Source organism: Pinus tabuliformis, chromosome X (assembly GCF_031772625.1).
Source record: "Pinus tabuliformis cultivar Carrire ecotype Pingquan chromosome X, CPIR1, whole genome shotgun sequence".
In the NCBI taxonomy this organism is placed as follows: Eukaryota; Viridiplantae; Streptophyta; class Pinopsida; order Pinales; family Pinaceae; genus Pinus; species Pinus tabuliformis.
The window spans coordinates 1,366,354,395-1,366,372,862 of NC_142308.1; positions in this window are offsets into that span (position 1 = coordinate 1,366,354,395).

Sequence of the window (18,468 nt, forward strand, 5' to 3'; positions counted from 1 at the left end):
GAGCATACTGCCCTCCACATGGTGTAAATCCAGTACTTAAAGGGTAAATTGGCCTTTGAAGACACATTGGATCTATTTGTTGAGTTTCAACATAAGAAGTACCAGACGATAATCCGGATGAAGAAATAGGAACTAACCATATTGTCGTCCCTGATTGGACTCCGGCTTGTTGTTGACAATTTGCCGGGACAGATGGTATACCAGCGAACATCGTTGGAGTAGCAGCAGGAGGTTCTGCTGCTGCTGTGTCAGACGACACAGTCCTAGATGTCGACGGTTGTTCAGACATATCTAGTCTATCCAAAAGATTTCTTAGCGATTCTGCAAGAACTTACGATGCCAAAAGACTAACTTCGAAGATCAACGCAGGAATAGGAGGTAATTATGTTCCGTTTAAAATGAATTTTATTATGACGACGCTTTTAGACACAACTTGTTTCTTCACATTTTAAGAGTCGAGAAAAAGCTAAAGATGACTCTAGTCTCGTTCGATGTATTAATGAGCCCGAAGTGACAAATGCTCGGATGGACTTTTTCAGTTATAGAGTTTGAAAAAGGCCAAAAGAAACTACTCTGGAGTTCTAGGCAGAGGGTGTGCCAAACCTTTCGCGAAACCATAGAATACGTTTTACGGTACGAGTGGTCGATCTTCGTGAATGCTGTGTTCACTGCATCGCGATCAGTAGGGTGGCCGACACGGCTTCCTATGGATAAAGGCTTTGTTCCTATAGGGGTCTCCCAATATACGCGACGATACGCGGGAGCACAAGTCCGTATTAGTGCTATTGTCCCTCAGGAGGAATCACCCACCTTCGTAGAGATCGACAATCACTATGTTTAACGACGCCGGAACACGTCTCTACCTAGACCTCTACTGTGTTTCGTTATGTTTCAAAGCGTTGTTATGTAAATTCAGTTCGTTTTAGGTTGATCTTGCTTAGCAGTTTGCCTTTATGGATCACCACGTGATGTATGATAGAGCACACACTGATGCACTTTTCCTAAATCGACATGCAAACTGTCAAAATGCACATGCACAATGCAAGTATTTCTTTTCTTCTTCCTTAATGTTGATGTATTACAAAAAGAAAGCTGTTGTATAATTTTGAATTCAATTTCAAGTGAAAGCAAACAAGTTTTTGTCCAATAATCAAAAGAACACCTTAAGATTCACTCATTTCAACACAAGAAATACTGAAATTCGAACCATATAACAAAAGAAAATGCTCAAGCAACTATGAACAACAATAAACTAGCTCTTAGAATCACAACGACACTTTCTCACAGGTCTAGATCCAAGAGGTCATAGCAAGACTAGTTCACTTTCGCTACGGGAAACTGTGAATGAAAGCAAGAAATACAATAAGAACAATCACGGTTTCTTCATACAACTGAGGCGGAATGAAGGCAAAGAAAGGTAGTTTCAGCTAGGTATACAGGTTGACAACAGGCTGCAAAAACAATATTGAAAACTGGGCAACAGACAGTGGGGAATCCCAGCTGCACAAGGCAAAACTGGATCAGCGCAGGTGCTGCACTGTCAATCTGACATGCAGCGCAGGTAGCCCCTTCGGGACCTGCGTTGCAGCGCGGGTAGCCTTTGTTGCAGCTGCACTGAAGAGACAACTCTCGTCTCTCTCAGATTCCGGGTCACAGTTTTCTCAAAAATCAATGGTTTTTGGCCAAATCAGAGGCTATCAGTCAAGTATACACTAGAGGATGATTAAAGGAAGATGAACACTATCACAAAGAGCTAAAAAGAGTCCTTGTGGACCAACTCTTCAAATCATAAACATGCCCAGCACTGGGCTAGAGTAGCTGCCCTCTACTTTGCATTCGAAGGACTCGAATGCAGTTCGATTCGGTACTCCCTTTGTTTAAGAAATGAATAGCAAGAAACACAAGCTACCAACAAGACACGATCCCCAGCGGAGTCGCCAGTCTGTTGTGGGGAAAAGTATCCAACACGGAATGACCCTATCCCACTCTAAGGGTGATAGTTCCTTAGCAACAGCTGAAGCAAAGCTATCTAAAGTTACTTCTTTATGACATGCAAGAGATGAAAGGAAGAGATCCACTTACCGATGTCTTGCGCAAATGGTCGATCCGATCTCCTCTATTTGCCACTCGCTCCCAGCTCCAAGTCTTCTCACGGGCCTAGCTGCACGAGATCCTGCGAACAAGACAAGAAAAGGAAACTACAAGAAGCATGCATTCATAATTGATTCGAGGATTAGCATAAATCAAATACGCAAGTAAGACAATACACCATTGAAACACATGCGAATAGAAGAACCTCAAATGCTTTATTAATATAAGGAAGTAAGGTTCAGGCGGTGATACAACCGTGAGAGGTCCAATCCAGCATCACCTTCCCGACGGAAAGAAATCTCCTCTTCACCTCCCTCAAGCAATCACCCAATACTCACAACCGTAAACCAACAGCAATTCTTTGCACTAAATTCCGGCCTCTAGATCCCATGGGATGAGATCCTTACATAGAGTTTTGGAGTGAAGATAAGTCAGCTTGATGTGTGATTTGTTGTCCTCTTCAACTCCAGTTGTTCTTCAGTCCTTGAGTCCACTCGGAGTTTCTACCTTCCACTTGGAGTTTTAGAACCTCTTTACTCATCATTAGGCGAATCTTCTGATCCAAGTGTCATTTTGGAAGCTTCCTGGGCACTGGCACATTGAGAAAAGATTCCTCCACATGTCAAAGTACGCCCAGCGCAGGTGGCCTTTGTTGCACTTGCTATGCAGCGCAGGTACACCATAGAGCTTTTGACATTCAACGCAGATGCTTAGTGGAGCAGCTGCTTTGATCCAAAATTGACCTGTTTTTGAGTGTTTTTCAGTGGAGAACTAATCTGAAGTGCTGTGGTTCGCTGACCTTGTTCCTCTAGGGGTAGGAACAACATGTTTAGGGACTTTGGATCCCTCAGATTATTGACATTTCATGCTCCATGCTGTAAGGCACAAAAATGTCTATAACAACTACATCCTTTACATTCTTAGATTTAGTAATTTTCATCTTGTTGTGGGTTCTACCTCTCTCTATCCCAGCTCATAAAGGAGTTGAACTGCACTTTTTTCAGGGATAATCCTTCCTCCTTCAATGAATTTATAGTAAGATCTCAAGCTAGGTTTTGGTGTTCCTGGAGCTCTTGTAGGTATTTTCTAACAATCATTGAGGTTGTGGCCTCCTCTTGTAAATCTTTCATGTGCTCATGTAGCTTCCTTTATGCTACCTGTAATAGACTCCACCCCTCTTGTAGCAAACCCTGTCTCTCCTGTAACAAGCCATGATCCTTTTGTAACCTCTCTTTTTCTTCTTCCTCAAAGGTAGATTGTGTAGTTTGCTTCTTAAAGATGATAGTCCTAGTGGTAGGCATACTCACAGGGCCTATAGGTTACTTGGTTTGGTTTTAGGAACAATGACCTCCTCGATTTTTCATTCACTTTTTCCTATTTCTTCCTTTTTTCTTGGGGACTCATCAATAGTTAGAGGAACCTTTGTGGGAGTTTGTGGCTTCCCTTGTCTAATTCTACTTCTCTTCCTAGTTTTGAAATACATTTGACTTGGTCTTCATTTCTTCCTCTTGGGCTTGAAAGGAGTGCCCAATGTAGCTAATCTTGAAGGTAGTTATCGTTGAGTGTATTTCAACCCTTGCTGTGGAGAATTATACTTAGAGCTTATTATTTCTTCTTTCTTCTCCTCCTCTTCTCATTTCATCTCTCCATCTCCTTCCTTTGTTTTTCTTTCTTCTTCTTATTTTCTTGCTGCCTCTTCCTTATCCTCCTTTTCTCCTTCTTATTTTTCTTTTTTTCCTTCTCTTCCTCCAATACTATAGGTTGGAGTCTCTCCTGTTGTGAGGGCTTCTGATTTTATGGAAGTCTCACTATCCATGTCCACAAATTCGTTCCATATGACAAGGATCCTCAAGTGGTTTAGATCATCTACCACTATCAACATGATGAGGCCATGTTTTTTCCTTCCCTTCACTTATGACTCATCTCCATGATTGGCTACAGAAGGAAATGAGGGACACTAACTATTTGAGAAAGGGGTAATTCTGCCTTGAATTTCATCTCCCAGAGTAGCCTATTGTGGAAGGCATAAACCACACTTAATCTCCCTTCACAAGATATATATTTAAGGATATGGGAAGTTACCTCATCTCAAGGGTAAGGTAGCCTTTCACTTCTCACTCCATTCTTATCTTCTCCATGCTTCTATTTTGAATGGAAGAATTTTTTCCTATTTGCGACACTTACTTGCTTGTCTTCTTTGATCGATTTAATTCCTAGAGGAAAGGTGGTCACTCTACTAATAGTTTCAGGATTGAGAGAGATGGCCAACACTATGAAAATATTTGTGGCACTGTCTTCCTCTTGAGAGTGTAATTCCATGGAAAATTCATGGGCAAGATCATCATCATACCCCTTTAGCAACTGAAAGAAACCTAACCACTGGTCTCTTATGAAAATTTCAACTATAGGAGGGTGTTGGAGAATTCTCCTGGTGTCTGAAGGTTCCCTTCTATTAAATCCTCCCTCCATCTCTTCTATATTAATCCTTGATGCCATGTAGGTGTGGAATTCAATAAATTCAAACAATCTTAGTGGTGCAACTGTGGCACAATGCTTGGTAATAGTGAGGAAGAAGGGTTCACGCGTTTACATCATGTAGACTATTTTCTCTTGTCTTAACCGCAAAAAACTTCCAAAAAGACACCCTACTTATCAATTAACTGCTATAGGCTCTTCAAGTAGACTACTCATGAAATTGGGTGTAGAAATAAACAAGGAGGATGTCACTTACATTATCAAGCCACTGAAACTCCTTCTCCTCCTCTCAACTCCTCGTGTAGCTCCTTTCATCCCTCATGAATAAATTGCAAGGCTTCCTGTAGATTTCTCCTTTAACACTTGCAGACAGGGTTTGAAGCTCCTCAGTGACACTCTAGGCTTCTTCATGCACTAGGTCATCCCTCCTCTACCTATTTTTGGAATGAGTGATGGTGTAAATGAATTCGAGCCAACACATAATATCTTCTTTTGGTTAAAATCTTGGAGCACTCTAGTGGCTTGGAATTAACACAAGTTTCCTCTTTTGGACCATTGTCCCCACTAACTATAATCATTTCTCTCTCCTCATGATTATCACCCCACTCTTTGAGGACACCACTTTCTTTTGAGTTGAAATTTCCATGTTGCATGGTTGCCTTAACTCACACTTGAGTTTACTACTCAAGGGTGGCCAAGTTCACTGACCACCTCTAGCCTATTAAACACCTTTTCTCACTCAAACACATTTTTGTCATTTTTATGAAGAGGGAGGAGGTTAGGGTTTCCATACCTAAACCTAACTGTGGGTCGAACCATTGTAGAGGTTTTCATGCTGGAGCTAGACCATATATCATTATGATGAAGAGAGTTGACCTCTTTGACTTATTTCCTGTGGATGACTTTATTCTTGATACTACCTTGACTCTTTCTTTTATTATGTGTTTGGAGGTGCCTATTCTGATATCAAAGTTGTTGCTCTTGTTGAATGCCTCCCTAAGAATGAGGCTTCTCTTAATGGTTGCAAAAAAATCTTCATCGTACCTTCTGGTGGTGGGAAATAAATTATATTAGTGATTGTTGTGTGGTTGCACAAGCGACTACAGGAGGAGTTTCTTCATCTAGCAGTCTTTTGTTCTCCCCTTGAAGTCTTCAATTTTCATGAGGGAGATGAGGGATATTATGATAAGATATGAGTATAGGGTTAGATTCATGGAGGACTAGTGTAGCAACTATAGAGGTAGAAAATATAGCTTCTATGTTTTTTCTTAAGGTAGGACAAACTGGAGAATTTAAGAAAATGTTTTGTGAAATGAGTGGATGGGTGATGGATGGAGGATGAAAAAGTGATAGGAGGACCTTCTTTATCATTTCTTAGAGTCACAATGGTATTTTTGGTTATTTTCATCCTCGTATCTCCCTCCTGTATCTCCCCGGGCTCCTCCTATAGCATTACAAGACCTTCCCGTAGCAATACATGCCCTTCCTGCAACATCACAAAGAGGAGGTGAAATTTTGATTTCTTGGTGATGGGATGGTGGAGAGAGATAGTAATATGAAGGGAAAGGATCGATATGAGGTGTATGAAATGGATGATATCTTGTTGGTATTCGTATGTAGCCATGAAATATACCATTGTGTACAATTCTGCCAAAAAAAAAAGAAAGGTTAGAAAACATGATATAAGCTTCTTCCATGTTCTCCATTTATTTCCCTTCTTTTATTTTTCTTGAGACACATAGGCTGCCTCAGAGGAGGTTTTCAACCTGGATGCCTAGCATAGGTTCCTTAAGGTAGGTTTTCACCTAGGGACCTTTATTATTTTTTATTTTTTATTTTCTCATGGGCTACCTCATAGAGGTTTTCATCTAGGCCTTATTATTTTTTTTACCTTTTTTTCAAATTTCTAGGAATGTTGTGGACTTGAAGCTACGAAACTCCCAATCATATTTATTTATTTGTTGACTAAGATGATAAATTCATCCTTGGATAGTGGCCTTCTATATAACTTCAACCTGTAATGATTTACAAGAAAGGGAATGCCTTCCTCATCAATCGTTTTGATCTGGACAAATCCATTTTCATGACACTTGTCCACTAGGTATGGACCCAACTATTTTTTCATTAGCTTCCATTTAAAATCACTGAACCTAGAATAATATAACAGGGACAAATCCCCTTCTTGATAAGTATTTTCCTTGATATGCTTGTCATGCCAAAAATTCCTTTGTAGTTGTATGACTTCAGTGTGTAAGAGAGATTGCATTCTGAACTCATCTAATCGATTTAGTTGTAGCATCCTTTCTTGTTGTGCTATGGTGACATCTAATTCCAAGTGTTATATCCAAACACAATACAAATCATAACTTTCTTCCCATAAACCAAATCATATGGAGTGAATCTAGTGGTGGCTTTCCAAGCGTTATTTCTAGGCCCAAATGGCCTCTACTAGTATCTCTTCCCAATCTTTCTTTCTGCTACTAAAAACTTTGGTGAGGATGCTCTCCAATGCTCTTCAAATGAACTCTACTTTCCGATTTCCTTGACGGTGATAGGAAGTGGATATATTTTTCTCGATATTGTGCTTCCTGGTGAGCTCAAATATTGAAGCAATAATATTGCAACTCTTGGGGTTTACCTCTTTACTTTTATCAACCCAGTAGTTCGTAGAAAACTTGGAAGCGATGGTGTTGTATGCACAAGTACTAGCTCTTACTACAGGCTGTCACTTGATCAGCTGGCGCAAGTTCGCTAGGAGCTCAAGCCAACTTCTATGAGTTCTCAGAAGAAGCTTCTACTGTGATGAAAGAAAGCTAACTCTATAAGGGCTATTCTACTTGTATGAAGAGAAGGAAAACTGAAATGAAACACAAACACTAGCAAACCCTAGTTTACCCACTAACCCTACTTTTCTAAGAAAAGAGATGGGAACTACTGATATGGGTTCCATTGACTACTGAAAAGTTAAATTGCATTTATTCAAACTACTTCTGAAGAGAAATGAGAAGAAACCATCTTTTTGTACTTTTGAGCATTTGTATGTGGAATTATTATGCTTGTGTTTTGACTGGTTGCGGTTGTGCAGAGGTTTGGTGGCAAAGGAAGATGTAGTTGGCTTTTGTAGAAGGTGAGGAAGCTGTGGAGCAATCCTACAAAGCCCCTAGTACCCTTCTAAAGACCTCCATTGTAACCAAAATTTGAGAAAACACTCACGGGAAATTCTACAGGAGGCTGCAGGGGATCTACAGGAGGTTCTAGAGGAGGATCTACAGGAGGAGGCTTTTGAAAGTGGTTTTTGGAGGTTTGAAGGTGGAAAAATGATGGGAGAGGGGAAACAAAGGCTGGATGAAGATGTTGGGGGGTCTATAACTTGTCAAGGAAGATCAGGGACAAAAGAGATGGTTGGATTTGTTCAAGGGGCAAGAACGCAACTTTATGGAAAAACGCAGAAATTAGGGCAGATTGGCGAAATGTTCCAAATGAGTTGGGAAATCAGTGAGAAGTGAGCTGGTGCTGGCTTTTTTATAGAGGAATGATGAGCTGTGATGTCCTGCAAGAGATCTACACATTTACTTCTCAAAACTGACCAAAATAAGAACTAAAAAAAACAGAGTTTTGTCTATCTTAACCTAATTTCTGACCTAAAACTAAAAAATGTTGAACAATACCTTATGAATAGAAAAGCATGCGAGAGAACTATGGTAAAATGACATGGAATGATCTAAGCATTTAAATCTAGACCAATATCAACTTTTCCAAATCAAAGGTTCACAGTAGCAGTTGCATGGAAGAGAAAAAACTGTGTTTTTGGTGGTAGTAGTGCCTTGACCTCAAACCATGGTCCCAATAAGGGTGAAAGGAAATAAAGACCTGTTGTTGGCCTCTTTGGATCTTTTTCTGTTAGTGTAGCAACTTACTTAAACAACTTGAAACAAAAACAATTATTCTAACCTTCAAAAGCAACATAGTTTAACAAAGCAAGATGAACCTAAACAACAGAAATTATCTCATGAATGAAAGAAAAAAACATATAAATACACAAAGGAGGTGTTCGAAAGCTTGGGTTGGGCCCTAACACAAGAGCTTTAGCCCTCTGGAAAAGATTAGTGCTGGCTCAGAAACCTTTTCATATTCATTTATCAAAAAATAGCATTACATCACATAAACTGTCTTCAAAAAGAGCTTGAAAATGAGCTGAGTACAAGTCTACACAAAAGTGCGAAAATATACTAAGAACTGGCTAACATCCAAATAAAAAAACTAAGGCCCCAAGCCTTCTTATTCATACAAATGGGGACTTCCAATAGTCCTCCTAAAATCAAGGAACTATGCTTCTTGAAACTGAAGATAAACAACAACCCTACTTGATTTGCTCGACTGCCCCTTAGAATCATCAATGTGGGCCTTTGTGCTCAGAGTTGCTAATGGAGGATTTGAGGAAAGGGGTCATAAACATAGGAGATATCCCCCTACGAATCCTCTTCCCTATTTTCCTCAAGTTTTGGGCTACCATTTGCTCATAAATCCCTTGACTTTGTCCAAAATTGTCCAAAAAATCTACATACAACACACATTAGACTACATGGCAAAGTGACTAACCCAATTCACTCTATTAGCATAAATATATTCAAAAACATGCATTAAACTAATGAGAATGGTGGATTAAGTCAAAATAAGAGGCTAAATGAGCCCATATAATTACCCATTTCTGGGGCTCATCATCACTCCCCTACTGAATGGGTTGCTCATCATCTAAGCAAGTAGTCCATCTCCTCATCCATGATGGCTGTGATGGATTCCGTGACATCCCATGATTTTGATGTGATATCCTCCTCTTTATCATGGAATCTTTCCTTTCTATCCACCTCCTCCCACTATTTTATTTCTTCTTCCTCTTTTTCTTCTTCTTTTCTCTTCTCTACCTCTGTTAGCTTTGCTTCCTCAAGCTCTGTTTTGGTTTCCTTCTCATGTTGTTTAGTTTCTGCCTCATCTTCTTTAGTATTTTTCTTTTCTATTTTAGTCTTTTCCTTTTCTGTTCTGGGTTTCCTCCTCCATGCTTTGGTATTTTTCTTCTCTGTTTCAGGTTCTTCCTTCTCATTTTCTGTTTTGATTTCCTCCTCTGTTTCAAGTTCTTCTTTCTCTATTTCTGTTTTGATTTCCTCCTCTGTTTCAAGTTCTTCCTTCTCTATTTTGGTCTTTTCCTCTTTCTCTGTTTCCTCCTCATCTTCGGCTGCCATATTTCTAAAAATCTGCTAGGCTATGGGGATTATGTAAGTGTGAAGGGCATCCTCCACCAACAATTTAATTAGCCCATGGTGGGCTAATTGGTCTGGAACACCTCCCTTCAATTTGGTGCTAGACTCTATGAAGGATTGGAGGAGAAAACATGGAAGACTGATTTTTCTAGATGAAGGTAGGTCCATGCCATATCTTAGTTCATGTAACAGTCTGAAATGATATCTATAGACTATGCTATATCTTCCTTCACATGAGATATATTTCATGATTTGATAACTGACTTCACCCCATGGGTAAGGTATACTTGTCCTCCTGATTCCATTCTTATCCTCCATAGGATGTTCATTAGGCCGGACAAATGTCTTCTTGGCCACTTGTCCCAGTGGTTTTTCTTCTTTGCTCCAGGGGAATCCAAGTGGGAGGCTTGTAATCTTGATGATAAAATCCTATGTAACTTCTATGGTTAGACCCCTGAAACCAACTGTGGCATGGGTTTTTGAGTGAATTTTTAAAGACAATAAAAATTCCTCTATTACTTCCTCATCATACACATGAAATTTTTCAAAGAAAGGCATCAAATTTGCCTTGGTAAAAAGGGCTACCACTTCTAGGTGTTCATGCAATTTAGTTGAATTCAGAGGTTCCTTCCTCATAAAACCCCCTATCATGATGTTCAAAGACTGCTGGATATTCTCAGGTGAGGAGGAAGGCAACAAGTTTCAAACCCGAAAACAGAGGAACAGCCACGGTTTTCTTGCTGGAACTAGAGAGGGTTTTTTGTGTTCTACCCTTTTAACAAATTTCAACTTCCCTTCCCTTCAAACTCTTTTTTCAAACATAATTTACTTCTCAGGCTGTTTGAGGATAACAATATCTTTAAAAACATAGAGAGTATACACGACAATGTTTTTTTCTTCCACAAAATACACAGACTACCCACTGCAAATTCACTTTTTTACAGGCTTAATTTCCTATGGTTGCATCACTCCTTTTCACAGCAGAATATCACAGAGGAGAAAGAGATGGGATTTCAGTGTAGTGAGTAAAAATGGAGAGACTATATATATATATATTTCAAAAAACACAGGCAGACTTCTGTTCTCACTTTTCCTTTCTTTTCAACTCAGTAATTTGCTTCAAATCCCACCACCTTGTGTAGATATATCACATGCAAAGTGGGTTTCTAAGCCTACCTCTTTTCAAGCTCGAATTTGGCAAAAAATCCAAATTTTTCCTCTATAGAACTACTCTCTAGCCTTCCCGTAGAGAGGCTCCTATAGACGATGTTCTCGCTCCTGTAGAATGTGGTAGTGCTCCTGTAGAACACGATAAGTGGGAGGGTTTTGAAAAACTAGCAGAGATTCGACGTTCTCAAGGTGGTAGGTGAGTTTCTGCAGTCAAGAACTTGTAGATGCAAATGAAAACAAAAGGTAGTGGAGGCTTTGATCGCAGTGTACTTAAGCTGATGGCGAGATCTGCGGTGATGAGGTGAGGTGGTAGGATGGGTACATTATCCCCATCTGAACCATTGGTCCTACTCTAATGTCATTATGGTATTTCATGTCACCTACCCGCCATCGCTTCCGTCATTCCTATTAGACGCCACCACCACTACCTGTTTTGAGTTTTTCTTCCCAAGTTGATGGACCACACGTGCTGCCTTCTGAGTGCTATTTGAACTGGCCGAAGGTGGCCAGTTAGCTGACCACAAATTTCACTTAATCGTAATCATATAATTTGTCCATGCAGTTTTCAAATCATATGATGCAACAAAGGAATGGGTTTAGACACTTACCTAGAAGTCGAATGCATTTTCCATGAGGTGCCGTCACCTTTCCTTTTGCTGCATGCCTTTGTTTCTATGGATGTATGCTTGTCTGGTTGCTAATATGTGGTTGTGCTTTGTGCAGGTTCCTTTCTGGCTGGATTCGATCTTCAAGAGTCTGCTTCAACCTTCATATTTGCACCCTCATGCTGCTGATGCTAGACTTTTGCAGGATAGTGACTTGTTTTGTCCATAGCTCCCAAACGGTAGACTGGATTGACCTGAAATTTTTTTAGCATGTTTTTGTCATCATTATGCACCTCCCATAGAAACATTGTGGTCAAAGGATGCATAGATTTTGATAAAAATTGAAAATGGCTGAAGGTGATGGAGGCTGATTTCTTGGAAACCATGCACTGGAATTGGGTAAAATCGCTTGGGAATGTTACTATCACCCATATGCATCTACCCATGAAACAATGTTTTAAACTAATGCATGGATATGGAGAAAATGCAAAAATGGCTGAAGGTGATGGAGGCTGATTTCATGGAAACTGTGCACTAGAATTGGTTGAAATGGCTTGGGCATGTTGCCATCATCCATATTCAATTCCCCATGAAACATTTTTTTAAATGGATGCACAGTTTTCAAGTTAGGAAAAAAAATTATGCTCTATGTTTTTTTGTATAAGAGAATTCTGTAGTTTTCTGGACAGTAAGAAAAAATGAGCTTGGTCTGTAATGTAGACTTGGAAATGATGGAAGCAAGGTTTGAAGATTTCAGGGGTATTTATAAACCCTTTATAAAGCTTCCATGTTCCCCAAACTTCTTTTAAAATCCATTTTTAGCTCTCTATAATTTCTACAGGAGTCTCCTGTAGAAAACACAGTTTTCAGAAAAGAAGCACAGTGAGGTGGAAAGAATGTCAAAATGATGGAGAAGGGTGAGGGAAGGTAGGATAGGTGTTGTTATTGGTTTCAGAGCTTTCTTGGCACCTACTACTACTTCCTGAAGTTCTCCTGGAAACCTGCAATACAACTGGATTTTTTTTTTATATTTTTTTTATTTTTTTTTTAAAACAACTAGGTCTTCTTAAGGAGGTTTTCACCCTAATTGCCTACCCTAGGCGCCTCGAAGGGATGTTTTCACTCAGGGATATTATTCTCTTTTTATTTTCTCTTCTTTCCAAACCATTGACTGCCTCATGGAGGTTTTCAATCAATGAGCCAATCTGAGGCGCCTCCGAGGAGGTTTTCACCTTAGATTTTTTTTTCTTTCTTATTTTTCATTTTTTCATTTTTCTCTTTTTTCTTTTTTTTTTCTTCTCTACCCTACCCTACCTGAAAAACAAAATCATTTTCAAGTATAAGAATACTTATAATGGAGCCGTGTGCACAGCGGATGATAGAAAAATTGATGTGGAGGCTTGAAATGTATGCTTTGACATATATCTGGATTTCAGAGACCAAATTATTTGATTTTGAAGGGATCAAGCACAGTTGAGGAAGTGAGCGATGCTGCACCTTAGTGACCATCTGGAACCATATCTTAATATAGCTATTATGTCCTTAGCCTTTTACTCATCTGGATCATTCTTCATGTCTTCTTCTACCATGACATTCATATCTTCCACTTTTTGCTGATTCTTCTCTTGAATATATGGAGGATTTGATTGTAACCATGAGGGAGCTCTCTCGATCTCTGATTCTATTGTCTTCTCTTTATCAAGTGCAGCCCATGGTTCTTTGATCTTCTCTTTTGCATCTTCTTTTACTGGATGTGGTCCTTCAATGATATGAATATAATCTCTCTTTTTCAATACTCTTATTGAGCTATGGTGAATATGATTGAACTCAAGAAGAGTTGTTTTGAAGTGTTGTACCTCAGCATTGTAATTGAGTTCAGCTACTCCAATGTGTGGGTTTGAAAATGGTGGTACAGGAAGTTGAGTGGGAGTGTATATTTGAGATGGATGTGGATGGGGTTGTGGTTGGTCAGGTGTTTCCCTACTATATACTTGTTGAGCTTGCTTGTTGTTCAGGTTCGGGTTTAGCTAGGCAGGCATTTGGGTTTCCTCGGTGGGGCAAGCATTTGGGGTTGCCTTTGTGGAGTAGGAGGCAATGGTTACGGTTGAGCAAGTGGTGTAGGCAAAAGAGCAGGAGGAGAGTTGTACTAGGGCCTCCACCCCTGATGAGGTGCATTCCACTGAGGCCGTGGCTGAACATAGGGGTGAAATGGATGAGCAGCTGGTTGGGCATGACATGGAGATGTGAAGGACCAAGGAGGAGGCATGGACTAGGAAGGATGATCAAGGGGGCCCCAAGAGGGTATAGAAGGGACTTGGTTGGGGTCGTAGTATGCCTGAGATGTCCCTTGCATCCCCTGCTAATATGGTCTAGGTCCATGTGGCTTCCTTTGGTCTATGTAATAGGTCTGTTTAGTGACTTTTGCGGCCCCTTCGTATACAACTTTAAGTCTGGGAAGGAAGGGCACTTATCTGTAGAATGATTTTTTTCACAGATTGAACAAACCTCTATAGGTTTCCATGGGCATTCATTCCTAAGATGCCTCCTGGTGCACCTAGGACAAAAAATGGCCAAATTCCTCTCTGCTTCCTCTTGTTTTCTTTTGATATGCATGGAAAGAATCTGCCGCATCTCGCTCTTGAAATCTTCCAGCCGATTCTCAAATTCACTTCTAAGAGATGAGTTGTAAGAAAAGGTAAGGCTCCAAACATTTCTATTTTTAGCCTTTGGCTCAAGAGGAATGCTTTCTTCTTCTTCTTCCCCAATAGGTTCTTCAAATATGTATGGATGTTACCTAAGGTTATTTCTTGATTGCAGCTGATGAAGAAGAGAGAAGGTTGGCTGTGTGAAGCAGTGATGGTGTTGGGCAAACACTTTTCTGAATTATCTCTACTCCTATGAGCCATGAAAGGAAATTTCTTTTTGGGTGATTTTTGTTTTTTCTCCTTGTACCTACAAAACTAAAATGGATTAAACAACAAATTGCAACTAACTGAAATGAGTTTGCTGAAATGAAATTGCAGAATTGAAATGAAAGCAAGGGAATGACTAATATACTTTTTCTGAAATGGAAATTGTAGAATTGAAATGAAAGTGGGAAATCCCTAATCTACGTTTGCTAAAATGGAAATTGCAGAATTGAAATGAAAGCAGGAAATGCCTAATCTACTTGTGCTGAAATGGAAATTGTAGAATTGAAATGAAAGCAAAAAATGCCTAATCTACGTTTGTTGAAATGGAAATTGCAGAATTGAAATGAAATCAGGAAATGCCTAATCTACTTTTGCAGAATTGAAATTGCAGAATTGAAATGAAACAACTACTTTACTTTTTCTTAAATAAACTACTTGACAAAATGTTGCAAGAAGAAATAGAAGAAAACAGTAATCACAAAATAGTCTGACACATCCCCGACAATAGAGCCAAAAAGAGGTGTGAGATCCAGTATTGCAACAATAATGCTACAACTCCTAGGGCTTCCTTCTTTACTTTTATCAGCTCGGTAGTTCGTAACAAACTTGGAAGCGACAATGTTGTATGCACAAGTACTAGCTCTTATTGTAGGCTGCCACTTGATCAGCTAGCAGAAGTTTGCTAGGAGCTCAAGCCAACCTATATGAGTTCTCAGAAGAGTATTTTACTATGATGGAAGAAATCTAACTCTATAGGGGCTATTCTACTTGCAATAAGAGAAGGAAAACAAAATGAAGCACAAATCCTAGCAAACCCTAGCAAATGCTAGTTTACCCACTAACCCTATTTTTGTAAGAAAAGAGATGGAAAATACTGAAATGGGCGCCATTGAAAATTGAAAAGGTAAATTTCATTTATTCAAGCTACTTCTGAAGAGAAATGAGAGAAATCATCTTCTTGTACTTTTGAGCATTTTTATGTGGAATTTTTATGCTTGTGTTTTGACTGGTTGTGGCTGTGCAAAGGTTTGGTGGCAAAGGAAGATGGATTTGGCTTGTGCAGAAGGTGAGGAAGGTGTGGAGGGGTCCTAATAAGCCCCTGGTACCCTTCTGAAGACCTCCATTGTGATCAGACTTCCAAAAATCACTTAGGAAATTCTACAGAAGGCTATAGGGGATCTGGAGGAGGTTCTACAGGAGGATCTATAGAAGGAGGCCAAAAGTGGTTTTTGGAGGTTTGAAGGAGGAAAAATGATGGGAGAGGGGAAATGGAGGTTGGGTGAAGGTGTTGGGGGGTCTATAACTTGTCAAGGAAGATAAAAAATGAAGGAGATGGTTGGATTTGTTCAAGGGGCAAGAAAGAAGCTTTAGGGAAACATGCATAAATTAGGGCAGATTGGCGAAATGTTGCAAATGAGTTTGGAAATCAGGGAGAAGTGAGCTATTTATGGCTATTTTATGGACGAATGATGAGCTAGGATGTCCTGCAAGAGATCTGCACATTTACTTCTCAAAACTAACCAAATAAAGAACTAAAAAAAAACAGAGTTTTCTCTATCTTAACCTAATTTCTGACCTAAAACCAGAAAATGCTAAACAATACCTTATGAAGATAAAAGCATGCGAGAGAACTATCATAAAAGGACATGGAATGATCTAAGAAATTAAATATGGACCAATATAAACTTTTCCAAATCAAAGGATCACACTAGCAGTTGCATGGAAGAGCAAAAACTGTGTTTTTGGTGGCATCATTAGTGCCTTAACCTCAAACCATGGTCCCAAGAAGGAAGAAAGGAGATCAAGAAATACTATTGGCCTTTTTAGATCTTGTTCTATCACTGCATCAACTTACTTAAAGAACTTGAAACAAAAACAACTATTCTAACCATCAAAAGTAACCTAATTTAACAAAGCAAGATGAACCTAAACAATAGAAATTATCTCATGAATGAAAGCAAAAACATATAAATACACAAAGGAGGTCTTGGGCAGCTTGGGTTGGGCCCTAACCTAAGAGCTTTAGCTCTTTGGAAAATATCAGTGCTTGCTCAAAAACTTTTTCATCTTCATTTATAAAAAAATAACAGTTACATCACATAAATTGTCTTCAAAAAGAGCTCGAAAATGAGTTGAGTACAAGGCTGCAAAAAAGTGTGAAAATATACTAAGAACTGGCTAACATCCAACTAAAAAAACTATGTCCCGCAACCTTCTTATTTATACAAATGGGGACTTCCAACAATCCTCCTAAAATCAAGGAACTCAGCTTCTTGGAACTGAAGATAAACCACAATCCTACTTGACTTGCTTGGCTGCCCCTTGGTATCATTAATGTGGGCCTTTGTGCTCCGAGTTGCTGATGGAGGATTTGAGGAAAGGGATTGTAAATGCAGGAGACATCCCCCTATGAATCCTCTTCCCTGTTTTCCTCGAGTTTTGGGATGCCATTTTTTCATAAATCCCTTGACTTTGTCCAAAATTGTCTAAAAAATATACGTACAACACACATTAGACTACATGGCAAAGTGACTAAATCAGTTCACTCTGTTAGCATAAATATATTCAAAAACATGCATTAAACTAATGAGAATGGTGGATTAGATCGAAACAAGAGGCTAAATGAGTCGATATAATTACCCATTTCAGGGGCTCATCACTTCCTCATGAGATATTCAATCAAATTAGATGTGAATTGTTGTCCTTGATGAGTGAATACATCTCATGGATACGAAAACTTGTAGAAGATGTTTTCTCTTAAAAATTTTGCCACATTCTACTCAATTTATTCTTTGACTTCCTTTGTCTCAACCCACTTTCTCAAGAAATCAGTCAACACAATGGTGTACCTTTTCTGTCGTGATGGTGGATCAATTGGCCCAACGAAATCCATGCCCCACTTGTTAAATGGCTCTAAGGCCACTTTAGGTTGTAGGGGCATTTCATCCCTGGGTGTGGGTTTTCAAATCACTTGTCACTGATCACATCTAGTGGTATATTTGCCTGCATTTTGATGTAAAGTGCCCCAAGAGTAACCATCTTGTAAAACTTTAAAGGTTGTGTTTTTTGTAGCAAAATTACCTCCCCAAGGCCCATCATGACACACTGATAGGATGTCAAAGACATCCTATTCTCTTACACATCTCCTCAAAATTTGATCTGGTACCAATCTAAAACAATTTCCCACAATCCAATTGAAAGGATAACATTTCCTTACAATATTTCTTTTCTTCCTTGATGATAGATGAGGAGGGAACCTCCCCACAACCAAGTAGTTTTCTAAGTCATAAAACCAAGGAAAAAAAGTATATAACCATAGTTTATTTCCATATTTTTCAATAATAGTCAAATCAAACTACTATAACAATAACAACCATCTAATTATAGTAGAATTAACATTAGGTTTGTTCATCAAATATTTAATGGCCGCATGATCAGTATGAATTTTCTTTTGGTACGTAATGATATACTCGTAAATTTGTTTAAATAATGTATTACGACTAAGAAATTATTTTCAGTGATAGTGAAATTAAGCTAATATTTAACAAATGCTTATTAATCAAGTAAATAACATAAGGAAACTTATACTCTACTCATCCCAAGGCTCCCCCCACAACTTTATTTGATGTATCAATATGGATATGGAAAGGTAGTGCCTAGTTGAGACCCCTTAGGGTGGGTGCAATGGTCAATTTTTCTTTCAACACTTCAAGGCCCTCCTGACAATTTTTGGTCCAATATAAATATGAAGCTTTGGCGAGTAAACCAAAAAAAGGCGCAACCACTTTACTAAATTAATTGATGAATCTCCTATAATACCTAGCTAGTCCTAAGAAGCTCCTGACATCTCTTTGATTCTAAGGGGTAGGGACCCTTTTGATGATGGAAATATTGTTTGGGTCTACCTGTATCCCTTCCTTGGATATGGAATCACCAAGAACAGTCCCCTCATCTGTGAAA